General features: G+C 41.4%; 1 protein-coding gene across 9 annotated transcripts in view; it reads left to right on the plus strand.

Moving 5' to 3' along the window:
• The window catches only part of LCLAT1 (lysocardiolipin acyltransferase 1), a 154,747-nt gene that overhangs the window by 35,464 nt on the left and 105,563 nt on the right, over nt 1–13,720 (plus strand). For 2 of the 9 annotated variants that reach the window (XM_084828626.1, XM_084828619.1), the window contains exon 2: nt 6,620–6,749. The exons of 6 other annotated variants lie outside the window; for them this stretch is intronic. The gene's annotated coding sequence lies outside the window, so the exon portion shown is untranslated. One more of the 9 variants, XM_084828622.1, reaches the window with a different exon arrangement.

Genomic DNA, 13,720 nt, shown 5'->3' on the forward strand with positions numbered 1-13,720 from the left:
AAATAATGTGTTTGCATATTTGGAACCAACCTCTTAGCCAAGGTTCCAGAATGGTTAATGATGGTTTTTATGAACATATAAAATAACAACACATAATCCTAAAACACCAATCCACTAAAACAATGATCTATAAAACAATACTAAAACAAGGCAAGAACAAACTTAGCATAAAAATAAATATTAAGATACTGCGTAAGGCTACCGAATTATCTACAAAAACTATTATAAAGGTTACATTTGTTTTTAGGATGTTCCCCTCCCCCCTACAAACAGAGGCTGCATTCAGATGTTACATTCCTGATTGAGACTGAATGAAAGAGTTCTCCTTCCTCCCCTTTTATATGTGGCTCAATAGAGCACTTTCTCATTTCTTCAAATCATCGTTTGCCTTGGCATCCATATTGGCAAACTCAATCTCTCCACACCAAGATCGCAAATCAAGATCAAACTTTGGTTTGCGGTCCTGGTTCAGAGGGATCACCAGGATTGGGAGATTAGAATTGTAATGTTTGGATATGGCCAGAGTTCTGTAATACCTTAAAAGACTGACAAATATATTATGGCATACATTTTCTTATCAGATGCAGGAATAGTCTGACCTAAGGTGATACAGAGAGGAAATGGGGGAGACCTTAGATACCCTTGAGAAGGTGGCTGCATGGGCTGGAGTCAATGGGGTCCCAGTGAGGTGTGTGTGTATGTGTGTAGGTACTGCTGGTGTGGGTGCCCCATTTGCTCTGTCACATTCAGCCAGCTCCTAAGGGTTTTTTAAAAAGAAAACAACTGTGGGGAATATTTGTGCAAATTGAAAGGCTGGGATGCTTCTGAACTATGCTATTGGGTCCCTCCTTTCTCTTACTGTTTTTTCTTCCGTGGTCCTTTGCAACTGTGTGCAGTTAGTCTATATGCAGCCTCATCTTGTCAATTTCCTTGTATGTTACCTACTCCACTTCAGCACTGCCTTTGACAGTTGAAACTTACCAGGAAATTGACCGGGCAAGACTACACACATCAGACAGGTGAAAGTGTGCTTTTGTGCACTTGCAAAGGAATGGAAAAAATAAAAATAAACACATTTGTGTAGTCTCGAAGCAGTGATATAATAATTAAATAGGTGGCAAACAAAAAGGGTTAGCAGTCGGAACAGGGAGGGGGCTGGGGCAAGGATATGGGTTCTGCTGCAAAGGCACCTGCCACAAAGGCACCGGAGCCGGCTGGAGGACTGAGGGAGAAGGTGCGGGAGAACAAGTTACAGCAAGACTGATTGTCTGTCGGGCACACCATGGGTTATTCAGTAAATAACCAACCCACCGTGGCTTATTCACAAGGTGGCTTAGCGTGATGTGTGAACCCACCCAGTGCCGACACAAGGCTAAAAAAAATCCAAGAGCAGTAAGTGCATCATACTTCTGTGAAGTGCACAAATGATACAAGATCCAATGTTCCACTCCCAACTAGTGGCCACTAATGACAGTTTGTAGAGTTTAGTAATAGTCTGAAGTGAGGAGAACTGGAACTCCCCCTCCCCTCCTTAATAAGGGTTGTGATGGGAAGTAAATGCTACACAAAAACGAGACAGAATGGAGAACCATATATATCTCAATAGGTTCTGTATAAGTTGGGATCAACAGACTAGCAAGCTGGAAGTGAGCTGACAAAGTTGTTGTTGTTCAGTCGTTCAGTCGTGTCCGACTCTTCGTGACCCCATGGACCATAGCACGCAAAGTAGAGGAAGATAAATAAAACAGAGATGGGTATTAGTGTAATAAGCGTACTTCAGAGTGTCAAGAAAAGTGGAGGGGGCAATAAAATATAAGACTTCAATCATCCATGTCACTACTGTAAATTTCACCCAAAATATATTGTTAAGTTTAGAAGTCTCATGTCCTTCCGTTTTGTTCCACAATAAGGTGATAAACAATATAGAGACATATGAAGCCTATACTGAGTCAGACCCTTGATCCATCTAGCTCATTATTGTCTACACTGACTGGCAGCAGGTCTCCAGTATTTCAGGTAGGGCATTTTCCAGCCCTACCTAGAGTTGTTGGGGATTGAATCTGGGACCTTCTGCATGCAAAGCATGTGCTCTGTCACTGAGCTTTGGTCCTTTTTGCCCCGATATGAAACCAGTATTTTCTACATAAATTTTAGTGCTCATTTGTCATTTTCATGAAGTCCATGAGCTGAAAAAACTCATGAAGCTGACATAAGCTGATGCTAGACTAAACCTCTTAGTCTTTAAGATGCCACAAGATCTCTTAAATTATTAAAGGACAGCATCTAGAGATGCTTGGGAAGAGGGGTGCCAGTGTAGCAGGTACAGTTCTTGACAGTGGTGTTCATGAATTACTTTTTACCAAAACAGAAAGGTGAAAAACTTTGGCATCTGCTGTGGAAACAGGAGTAGAAAATGCAATGGTAATGTCTAAAGAATAATAGAATTATAGAATAGTAGGGTTGGAAAGGGCCTTGTTGTTGTTGTTGTTCAGTCATTAAGTTGTGTCCAACTCTTCATGACCCCATGGACCATAGCACGCCAGGCCTTCCTGTCCTCCGCTGTCTCCCGGAGTGTGCTCAAGTTCATATTCATTGCATCGGTGATGCTATCTAGCCATCTCATCCCCTTCTATATGCCAGGAAGTGATGGGGCCAGATGCCATGATCTTAGTTTTTTTTAATGTTCAGTTTCAAACCAGCTTTTGCACTCTCCACTTTCACCCTCAACAAGAGGCTCTTTAGATCCTCTTCGCTTTCTGCCATTAGGGTGGTATCGTCTGCGTATCTGAGGTTGTTGATAATTCTCCCGGCAATCTTAATTCTGACCTGTGATTCATCCAACCCAGCATTTCTCATGATGTACTCTGCATATAAGTTAAATAAGCAGGGAGACAATATACAGCCTTGTTGTACTCCTTTCCCAATTTTGAACCAATCAGTTGTTCCATGTCTGGTTCTTACTGTTGCTTCTTGACCCTCATACAGGTTTCTCAGGAGACAGGTAAGGTGGTCTGGTACTGCCATCTCTTTAAGAATTTGCCACAGTTTGTTGTGATCCACACAATCAAAGGCTTTACCATAGTCATTGAAGCAGATATAGACGTTTTTCTGGAATTCTCTTGCTTTCTCCATGATCCAGTGAATGTTGGCGATTTGATCTCTAGTTCCTCTGCCTCTTTGGAACCCCGCTTGTACTTCCGGTAGTTCTTGGTTCGCATACTCCTGAAGCCTAGCTTGTAGGATTTTGAGCATCACCTTGCTGGCATGTGAAATGAGCGCAATTGTGCAGTAGTTTGAACACTCTTTGGCATCGCCTTCTTTGGAATTGGAATGTAAACCGACCTTTTCCAGTCTTGTGGCCACTGTTGAGTGTTCCAAATTTGTTGGCATATTGAGTGCAGCACTTTAACAGCATCATCTTTTAGGATGTTAAGTAGCTCAGTGCTATTTAACCTCCGTCCATAGTTCCTCAGGCTCTCTGTCTATGAGGTCTAATCCCTTAAATCTATTCATCACCTCCACTGTATATTCATAAGGGATATTATGTAGGTCATACCTGAACGGTTTAGTGGTTTTCCCTATGTTCTTCAATTTAAGCCGAAATTTTGCAACAAGCAGCTCATGATCTGAGCCACAGTCAGCTCCAGGTCTTGTTTTTACTGACTGTATGGAGCTTTTCCATCTTTGCTTGCAAAGGACATAATCTGATTTCAGTATTGACCATCTGGTGATGTCCATGTGTAGAGTCGCCTCTTGTGCTGTTGGAAAAGAGTGTTTGCTATGATCAGCATGTTCTCTTGGCAAAACTCTATTAGCCTTTGTCCTGCTTCATTTTGTACACCAAGGCCATGCTTGCCTGTTATCCCGGTGATTTCTTGACTTCCTTCTTTAGCATTGCAATCCCCTATGATGAAGAGGACATCTTTTTTTGGTGTTAGTTTTAGAAGGTAGTAGGTCTTCACAGAATCGATCAACTTCAGCTTCTTCGGCTTCAGTGGTTGGGGCGTAGACTTGAATTACTGTGATATTGAATGGTTTGCCTTGGATTCGTACTGAGATCATTCTGTCGTTTCTGAGATTGTACCCCAGTACTGCTTTTCCCACCCTTTTGTTGACTATGAGTGCTACTCCATTTCTTCTAAGGGATTCTTGCCCGTAGTAGTAGATATGATGGTCACCTGAATTAAATTTGCCCATGCTTGTCCATTTTAGTTCGCTGATTCCTAAGATGTCGATGTTCAATCTTGCCATCTCATGTTTGACCACCTCCAGCTTACCTTGTTTCATTGATCTTACATGCTAGGTTCCTAAACAATATTGTTCTTTATAGCATCGGATTTTCTTTTCACCACCAGACACATCCACAGCTGAGTGTCCTTTTGGCTTTGGCCCAGCCACTTCACTCTTTCTGGCGCTACTTGGAAATTCGCTCTGCTCTTCCCCAGTAGTATATTGGACACCTTCCGACCTGAGGGGCTCATCTTCCGGCGTCATTTCTTTTAGCCTTGTGATACGTTCCGTGGGGTTTTCTTGGCAACAATACTGGAGTGGGTTGCCATTTCCTTCTCCAGTGGACCACATTTTGTCAGAACTCTCCACCATGACCTGTCCGTCTTGGGTGGCCCTGCATGGCATAGCTTATGGCTTCACTGAGTTACGCAAGCCCCTTTGCCACAACAAGGCAGTGATCCATGAAGGGGGGAAAGGGCCTACGAGACCATTAAGTCCAACCCCCTTATCAGTGCAGGAATCCAAGTCAAAGCATCCCTGACAGATGGCTATCCAGCCTTGTCTTGAATGTCTCCAGTGTGGGAGAGCCCACTACCTTCCTAGGTCCCACTGTCATATTGCTCTAATAGTCAGGGCATTTTTCCTGATGTTCAGCCAGAATCTGGCTTCCTGCAACTTGAGCCAATTATTCTGTGTCCTGCATTCCGGCATGATCGAGAAGAGATCCTGGCCTTCCTCTCTGTGACAACCTTTCAAGGACTTGAACAGCGCTATCATGTCTCCCCTCAGTCTTCTCCTCTCAAGGCTAAACATGCCTAGTTCTTTCAGTCTCTCCTCATAGGGCTTTGTTTCCAGTCCCCTTATCATCTTCATTGCCCTCCTCTGAACCCTCACCAGTTTGTCTGCATCCTTCTTAAAGTGTGGTGCCCAGAACTGGACACATTACTCCAGATGAGGCCTAACCAGTGCTGAGTAGAGGGGAACTAGTACTTCCCGGGATTTGGAAGCTATGCTTCTATTACTGCAGCCCAAAATAGCATTTGCCTTTTTTTGCAGCCACATCACCTTGTTGGCTCATATTCAGCTTGTGATCAACAGCAATTCCAGCATCCTTCTTGCTTGCAGTATTGTTGAGCCACGTGTCCCCCATCTTGTAACTGTGCATTTGGTTTCATTTTCCTAGGTGCAGAACTTGACATTTATCCCTATTAAATTTCTTCCTGTTGTTTTCTGCCCAGCGCTCCAACCCATCAAGAACACTTTGAATTTTGTTTCTTTCTTCCAGGGTATTAGCTATCCCGCCCAATTTTGAGTCATCTGCAAATTTGATCGGCATTCCCTGCACCTCCTCCTCCAAGTCATTAATAAAAATATTGAAGAGTGCTGGGCCCAGGACTGAGCCCTGTGGTACCCTGCTCGTTACCTCTCCCCAGTTTGAGAAGATCCCATTGATAAGCACTCTTTGAGTCCGATTCTGTAGCCAACTGTGGATCCACCTGACAAGATAGAAGCTTATCTAGCAGTCATTTTGGTCTGTGTAATACTTTGGGGCTCTTACATTTTAGGACTGGCTGGAATTGTGGGCCAGAACATCTCGAGGGCCACAAGTTGCCCACCCTTGAAATAAATAGTATGTGTAGAATTCTAAATGCCACTTCTATGTCTTAAGACCCCCATGTGTTTTATTTTATTGCATAATGAGTGTTTGCCATGTTTACACCATAAGATATGCAGTGGGCAAGCATGTTTGTAAACGTGAGGGGTGGACGTTTGCCAGGGAGTCCCAATTGACTATGGAACCTTTCTTTGTTGACTGCACACTTTTACAAATGTGTCTGTGGTTCACACTTTATGGTGATTACTACTGTAAATGCTGTAATGTATACATGGGAAAATTTTATGCTGTGAAAGTATGAATTGCCCTAAAGGCAACGAGAACTTCATTTTTAAAAAAAGACTAAAACTGAAGTCAGGCCACCCTCAGGTTAGGAAGTTGGTGTGTAGGTTGTTACTCTGCACTGAAAGGGAATTGGGTTATTTGTTCTGGTTTGCTTTCCATTTCTCTTCATTTTTATTAGAAGATATTGTGCAATATTTTGATGTTTAGTGAAAATGGGATTGTTGGATGGGATTTCTGCTTAGTGATTGACTAAAAAAATAAAAAATAAAACTGAAACATTTTGTAGCTCAGAAAGATGAAGGAACAGTTAGTTTTATTGCCTGTTGCTATTAAGCTGAAATATTACCCTGACCACATTTAGCAATGCAATAAAACCCAGATTTACATGTTGGACCAGGTCAGTCGTCAAATGGAGAAAAAGTTCTTCTCCATGACAGCTCACATTCCTTTTGTGACCTTGCAGTTTTAATTTTTTATGTTTTTTTGCAGTTGTTCTGGAAAGCTGCAAAGTGGGAGCTATGATACTGATGACCATTCAGAAGCTGGAAATGCACCACGAAGTTAGATGTCAGACTTGACTACTGTGCAGCTGCTTGGACCCCTTTTATTTTTAGAAGCAGTTGAGCCTTTTATTTTTAAGCAGATGATGAGAATAGATTTCATATTGTTTCCTGTCTTTTGTGCAATGGAATTCCTCATGTATACATTCTGGTTTGGATTAGAGACCAATATCTGCACAGATCTTGTTTTTAAACCCTTTTAGAAATCATCAAGTTCTGATTTAGCAGTTAGTTCAGCTGTACCTTGGGTAAGGGAGAAGTCAAATCTGCCACTGATTTACAACAATACTTCCATGTGAATAGTATTATTAAAAATAAGCGTATGAATATTTTCAAGTGGCTTGTGAAGAATGAAGTTAAAGATTTTAGAAATGTTACTAGTGCCAGTTAAAATCAGTAGAAACAAAGAGTAACAGAACATCTAGTAGTGGTAAAAAATAGGAAATCACAGTAAGAGATATTAAAGGGGTGTGTGTGTGTGAATAGAAATGTTCACACGCAATGGCAAACCAGGATTCTCCAGAATCTTGACCTATTGTGATGCTAGTGTATACAATCTGTTCATGCCCACTTGGCTCCTCCCACTAGTGTGACTGGCTAAACTACTAACTAGGAATCTACAGCTTATCATGTTGCCTGAACCTGGCCTTCTGGCTTGTTGCTCTCAAACAAGCCAGGATTTGTAAACCAGGAGCAAACCCTGGTTTGTGATTCTGGCTTGTAAAGGGCATAACATGTAATATAGACCAAAATCAGGAACTAGAATAGTTAACAAGACTTAATTAACAGGGCAGAGAGAGGAAATAGTGGGAAGAAAAATGGTCATTAACCAGAATTGTTTTAATTTTTTACCATGCAAAATTAAGTAGTCAGTTAAGAATACAGAACTTGAAATGAAAGTGGTGATACAGCAAGAGAAGGTTGGCAAAACTATACCAAATTTTATTTAAAAACAGTCCTAAGTGTAAACAGCTCATCCTAAGTATAGAATAGCATCTTGGAAAATAAATACAAGATCATATGTTGAGATATATATGGGGAATGGGTCTAAGAATTTCTCTCTGTGTCAGGGTTGCATCCACAAGCGTCTGTCTGCCAGTGGAACGGCATCCAATAACAGAATGGATTCCCCCTCCCTTTGCAGCCCCCAAAAGCTCCTCCAGAGGGTTGGAGGACACTCTGGAGTAGATTTCAGGGAAGAAGAGTGGAAGGGAAAGTCTGGTTGCATGAGCGGACATCTGCTTGCGTAACATTGGATATAGCTCTCTGTGTAATTGGGAATTACTAGTAGATGGTATTTGATGCCCTGAAAGCTTAACAAATGTTACAAAAGTTCCTTCTAACTGCTGGTGATGCAAAGCAAGAACAGCCAATTTTATTTATCAGTCTTGTATCCCACCTTTCCTCTTGAAAGAGCCCAGGACAGCTAACAGTAAGAAAAAAGACAACATTAAAACCAATCCTAAAACCACAAATCAGCAACAAATACAATAACATTCACCAGTAGCAGTGCTAGGCAACTACCATCAACTTTCATTGTGCTCCAAAAGCCTGCAAAAACAGGTATGTTTGCATGCATGGTGGGAGTTCTTTTGCATCAAACATTTTAGGAAAAATAGAAGAAATAACAATTTTAGCAATGTATCCTATACTATTTTTTAGGACATTTGACTGAGTTTGGCACAAATCAGGAGACTGAGTTGGCATTTCACTTGTTTATAGCTGCTAGTTTTAGGGCGCAATCCTATGGGGATAGTTGGCTGCCTCCGAACTCGGAGGCAGCTGACTATTCAATGCAGGGTGGGTGGAGCATGGAGGGGATCTTCTCCTCTGTGCTTCGGCCACCTTGCATTTGTGGCTAGATGGCCAATTTCGACTGTCAAGCCAGGGTGCGTCGGGGGGGAGGCCAGGTGGCACATAGGAAGCATTATAATGGTGCTTACACGGTCTCCTCCCCTCCCTGTTTGCCTGCTTCAATCTGCTGTTCCAGGCATGGAGCTGGGGACAAACCGTGCTGTCTACGAGGGGGTGGGGAGTGAGGTTATTGGGAACTGAGCTCAGTTCCCTGGCTCCAAGCTCAGTTCCCAGAAACCGAAAAATCCTATGGCTGTCTGTCTAGCGGCCATAGGATTGCGCCCTTAGTTGCCCACATTTTGGAAGAAAAAAGGAGATGCTTTCTCTCAAGAGAAAATGTAAATCAGCTACTCTGTAGTTGTTTCAAATGACCTTGTGTTTTAAGTCAGGATGAGGCAGAAGGTAGATCTCCAGAAGTTTGGACTTCGACTCCCAGAAGCCCTTGCCAGCATAGCTCAGGAATGTTAGGAGTTGAAGTCCAAAACATCTGGTTATCTACTTTCTGCCCACCCCTGTTTTAAGTTATGGGGAAGTGAGAACCTGAAATGCAGAGTTAGTGAAATTACTGGAACTTTTTTGACTTCATTGGGAAAGCCATAATAGAAGTAGTGACTAAGTGCAATCCTGTACATGTCTACTCAAAAATAAGCTCCATGGAATCCATTGGGAATTATTCCCACATACATGTGCACATGGAATTACAGCTTAAGAGTGCAGTTTTGGTGCAAGTCTATACTCATTTATCTGGGAGCAAATCCCATTGAACTCTGTATGGCTTACTTCTGAGTAGCATTCTTTTAGTAATTTTATTTTGTTTTTAGTTTATATCAACACAAGAAACACAGCCAAAGAAACAAAAGTAATAAAGTAGAACAAAAAGGCTGATGGAAACAGAAGGTGAAGGGGGAGGGGTGCAAGTCAGTGTTTATAGGTTCTGTTACTGCCCTAAGTGTTCAGTGTATGGTGGTCTTGTAAAGAAAATACCATTTTGTATCCAGCTAGACATAAGGGCGTGATTCGGAACTCAGTTCCCGGCTTGCTAAATCATAGTTTTGCAGCTTAAGAACAAGCAGTGGGGCTGCATGCTGCCTCTTAAACCAACTTCAGACTGGCTTAAGTTCCTAGATAGTTAAGTGACATTAAACTACAACTCCCCAGTTTGAAGGTAACAGCTAACTGTGGGGTTTACTTAAACCAGTATGTGAGTGCAGAGGAAGAGAGATGGAAAGGGGAGGGTTGAGGATGGAGTGTATGTCCTGTGGCTCATTCCTAGCTGCTAAGGCATGATTTGGAAAAATCTGATTATTTATTTATGTTATTTGCCTTCAGAAGGCTGTAATCAAGAAAATATTTAGTATGATTTGGGAATAGTTGTATGTTAGGGTTCCTGTATGGATTAGGATTCCTAAATATATTAGTGTAATTTTGATGCTATTATGAATTTTGGCTTGGAAATAATTTTGTATCTTTGTGTGATTTATGTATGTAATTTTATGTTCATTATAAAAATAAACTTTGGAGTTAAAAAATGCAACTGTTTTGGAAAGTAACTCTCTATTCTTAGCCAAGAATGTTTAAAATTAACTGAAAAATAAAACAAAATATTTTAGGATTTACTGTGCCCTGTTACCTGGAAACCGAAAATGTTTTTCTCTTGCTATGGCAACAAGAACATGCGAATGTACAATAAACCAATATCTTGGCGTTCTGCCACACAATAGACGAGAAATCTATTTTGTGCCACAGTAGAGTTGTATCTCAAAATTTCCAGCCTCCAGTTTGAATTGTAACCTAATTCTTCCCAACACTTCTCCATGATCTTTTCTTACAAGTGGAAAATTACTTTAGAATAAAGCTTTTATATGGCACTTAAGAACCTTTGTAAATTTGTTCTTACTACAGCAAAAGATAGTTGTCTAAAAACAATGTTTCCCTTTTTAACTAACAAAAAGGACTTGATTTCATGAACCTGTATCAGGATGTAGGGCGTGAGGCGGGTATTTGGTGTTTTGTTTTTTTCAAAAATAGGGGCAAGAAATTGAACCCAGTTTCCGAATGAATGCTTTGTTCTGCTAATCAAGGCAGGGCATATATTTCAAATTCCTACATAGGCTCAGTTTTTGCGGAGCAAGCACTCAATTTGTATCCACATTTCCTGGAGTTTGGGCAACCCAGCCTCTGGGATAGTCAAGCTTTAATTTTCATTTACTGATGGAGACAAAAGGAAGGTAACACATATTTTGCAGTAACAAGCAAGTATTTAGCATTTATGCTGGAAGGTCACTTAGGATTAACATGGTTCACCTAGTTTACTGAATGTATTTTAAGTTGACACGTGGTTCTCCATCAAACCCAGACAAGACTGAGGTAATGAAGAGCAGCTGCTCCTTAGGGGCAAATATGTTATTCCTGTTGAAAGATAGAGAAATTAGAGAGACAGGGACCCAGTTTGCATGATGGGCGGCACCCACCATAGTTGTAGTGCGTGCCGGCTGCCATCGTGAATATTCAAGCTGCAGCAGGTGGTTGCCATGGTTTACTATGATAAGTGAACCTGGGCAGGGTGAGTTGTTGCTGTGGGTAACAAGCCACCCATAACCCATGGGCTGTAACAGGGTTCTGGGGTGGCTTGTTAACCATGGCAATAAGCTACCCTGCCTGGCTTTGCACATCACAATAAGCCACAGTGCCTGTCGGCCATGGCTTGAATATTCACAGTTGCGGCTGGCATGTACTGCAACCCATCATGGCTTATTTAAGCCATGGTGGGTGCCACTGATCATACAAACCACCTCAGACTCTTACCCAAGGTCACATTGGCTGCAGTCAGGTGCTATGCTGAATCATGGTATGTTTTTATGTCTGAACCTATGTCAGGTCCTTACAAACTATGGTTTATGAGCAGACATAGGTTCAGACTTAAAAACATACCACGATTCAGCATGGCACCTACGTGCAGCGTATGTAACCTTGGCTGCTAAACCAGGATATCAAGCTGCAGTCTGAAGCTGGCTTGCAAATCTCAATTTCTACTAACTGTGGTTTGCTGTTACATCTGAATTCACAAATGATTGACAGACCATAGTTGTGACAGTTGCTCTGCTTCTGGAACCTGATGCTCCCTAGAAATGGGACTTGCTCTACTTCAAAATTCATGAAGCATGGAAAATGAAATTAGACAAGTAGCTCTAAACCATGGTCTGCTTATTGTACACTGGAAGCTCAAGCAATGGTGTGAGTTCTTAACTTGTGTTTAGCACAAACCATAGGTTGGCCTTATGTCTGATTAGAGCCAGGGGCTATGTTAGCATGTAATGCTAAAACCATAGTTCAGCATTATGTGTATAAGCTCCCAGCTCATAGGCTTCCCCCTCCCCTCTCTTCTTCTAGTGTAGCTGTGAGGAGGAGTTCAGAACTTCAAAACCATGGTATATTATCCTGGCTTGTTTCAATAAGCCACAGTTAACATTAGCCACAGTTCCCAGTTCTTATATAACAAGTAACTGCAGCTAGTTTAAAATGGAAGCAAAACTTTCTGATCTCCTCTGTGGGTGCAATGGAGGAGGAAGCACATGGGTCTGAGGCTCGTGCACTTAAAACTAAGCTATGGTTTAGCATTATATACACAGTAGACCATGGCAGAGGCGAAACTTCACTTCAGGCTTCCCAAATGCAAATTTAGCTGGACTGGGTGACACTTTATTACTTGCCTGGTCTTCTAAAGGAAAAATCTTGAACAGAAAGCTCTCCTTTTAGAAGCAATAGCATTATGTTTTGTTAAACCACAAAAGAGCCATATTTTCCCTTTTCGTGCTCTGGTACTTTCCCAAAAATAAAAGCCGTGATTTTTAGACATGGTATGCATGTTGTGCATGGTTTATTTGTCAGAATTCAGTCTCCCGCATTCTGCTTGAGTTTACATCTTATTCAGTTTGTATAGGTAACATTAGAGAGAGCAAGGTTTCGTGTGTGTATTTTTAATGGAACTTGAAAATACTTGGGTTCCGATGACTTAGCCTAATGGATTGCTTTTCCACTGCTATTCTCCCCCCTGCCCACCCCTGAAATTGAAAACATCAGTTTCCTGTCAGTGTTGTGTGAATTCTATGTAATTTTTAACCGGCCTTTTAGAGAGCTGTTCAACGTAGTGAACAAAAACAGCCTGTGCTAAGCCCTACATGTTGCAAACAACCAATTTAATCCTAAATAATGGAAAATTGGCTATTTGTAGATTCTAATTTGGAAAATTAGTGTTTCCAAATTTGTTTAATGATAGTAAGGTACTTACTAAGATGGAAAGTTTCCTAGCCAATGATAGGATACTCTGGGATTGTTCCACATTATGCAGCAAAACTCCTTAATATATCCAGTTCATTTAATATCAGAACTGTGTTATAGTTTTGACGGGAAGCAATGCTCCTAGAACATCTCAACTCAGATTCTTATAAGGGTATTATAGAGGTTGGCCATATATTGAATTTATCCGAGTTTTGTTGCAGCAGTGATTTTGGCCAGTAACATTTTCTGCAGCAGAAGGTGAGAAAACTGTAAAGTAGGCACAAGATGCCACATTCTGCCCACCTGAAAGCCCTCCTTTCAGTTCCTCTTTGTGGAGAGGAAGTTCTTCCTTGACGTGTTTACCAGCCTGACATGAGACAAAGGTGGGATGTAAAGCAGGGCACTCCTTTGAAGATCTCAACTGGTGGGCAATTTTGTATGGAAGCATTCGGTCCTTCTGATACACTGGATGCAGGCCATCTACAATTTGAGAAAATTTCTACCCTGTCTTTTGGCCTCAGGGCAGCTTCCAGATTAAACATGCAAAAATAAAAATGAGATAATAAATACATCCATTAAATCATTAAAACTTCAGGAAGAGAAGAGCATAAATTAACATTGGTCAGTTCAAAAATACATTGCCACAGCGGGAGATCAAAACAAATTAAAGCTATGGCAGAATTTTTTAAAAATGCTGCCCTCTTTAAAGTTTAAGGCTTTAAATGTTAGAACCAGATATGGGCGAGGAGCCAATTCAGCTCAAAAAGTAATATGCTCCAAATAACCAGCCCCTGCTACCACTCTGGCTGCAGAATTCTGCACCAGTTGTAGGTTCCAAATACTCTTCAAAGTAGTCCCACATAGTAGTTAACTCAAGTATGTGTGACAGCAGCCAGAT

This window comes from Heloderma suspectum, chromosome 1, assembly GCF_057233095.1.
Source record: "Heloderma suspectum isolate Gila_16-S chromosome 1, 16-S_ref, whole genome shotgun sequence".
Taxonomy (NCBI): domain Eukaryota; kingdom Metazoa; phylum Chordata; class Lepidosauria; order Squamata; family Helodermatidae; genus Heloderma; species Heloderma suspectum.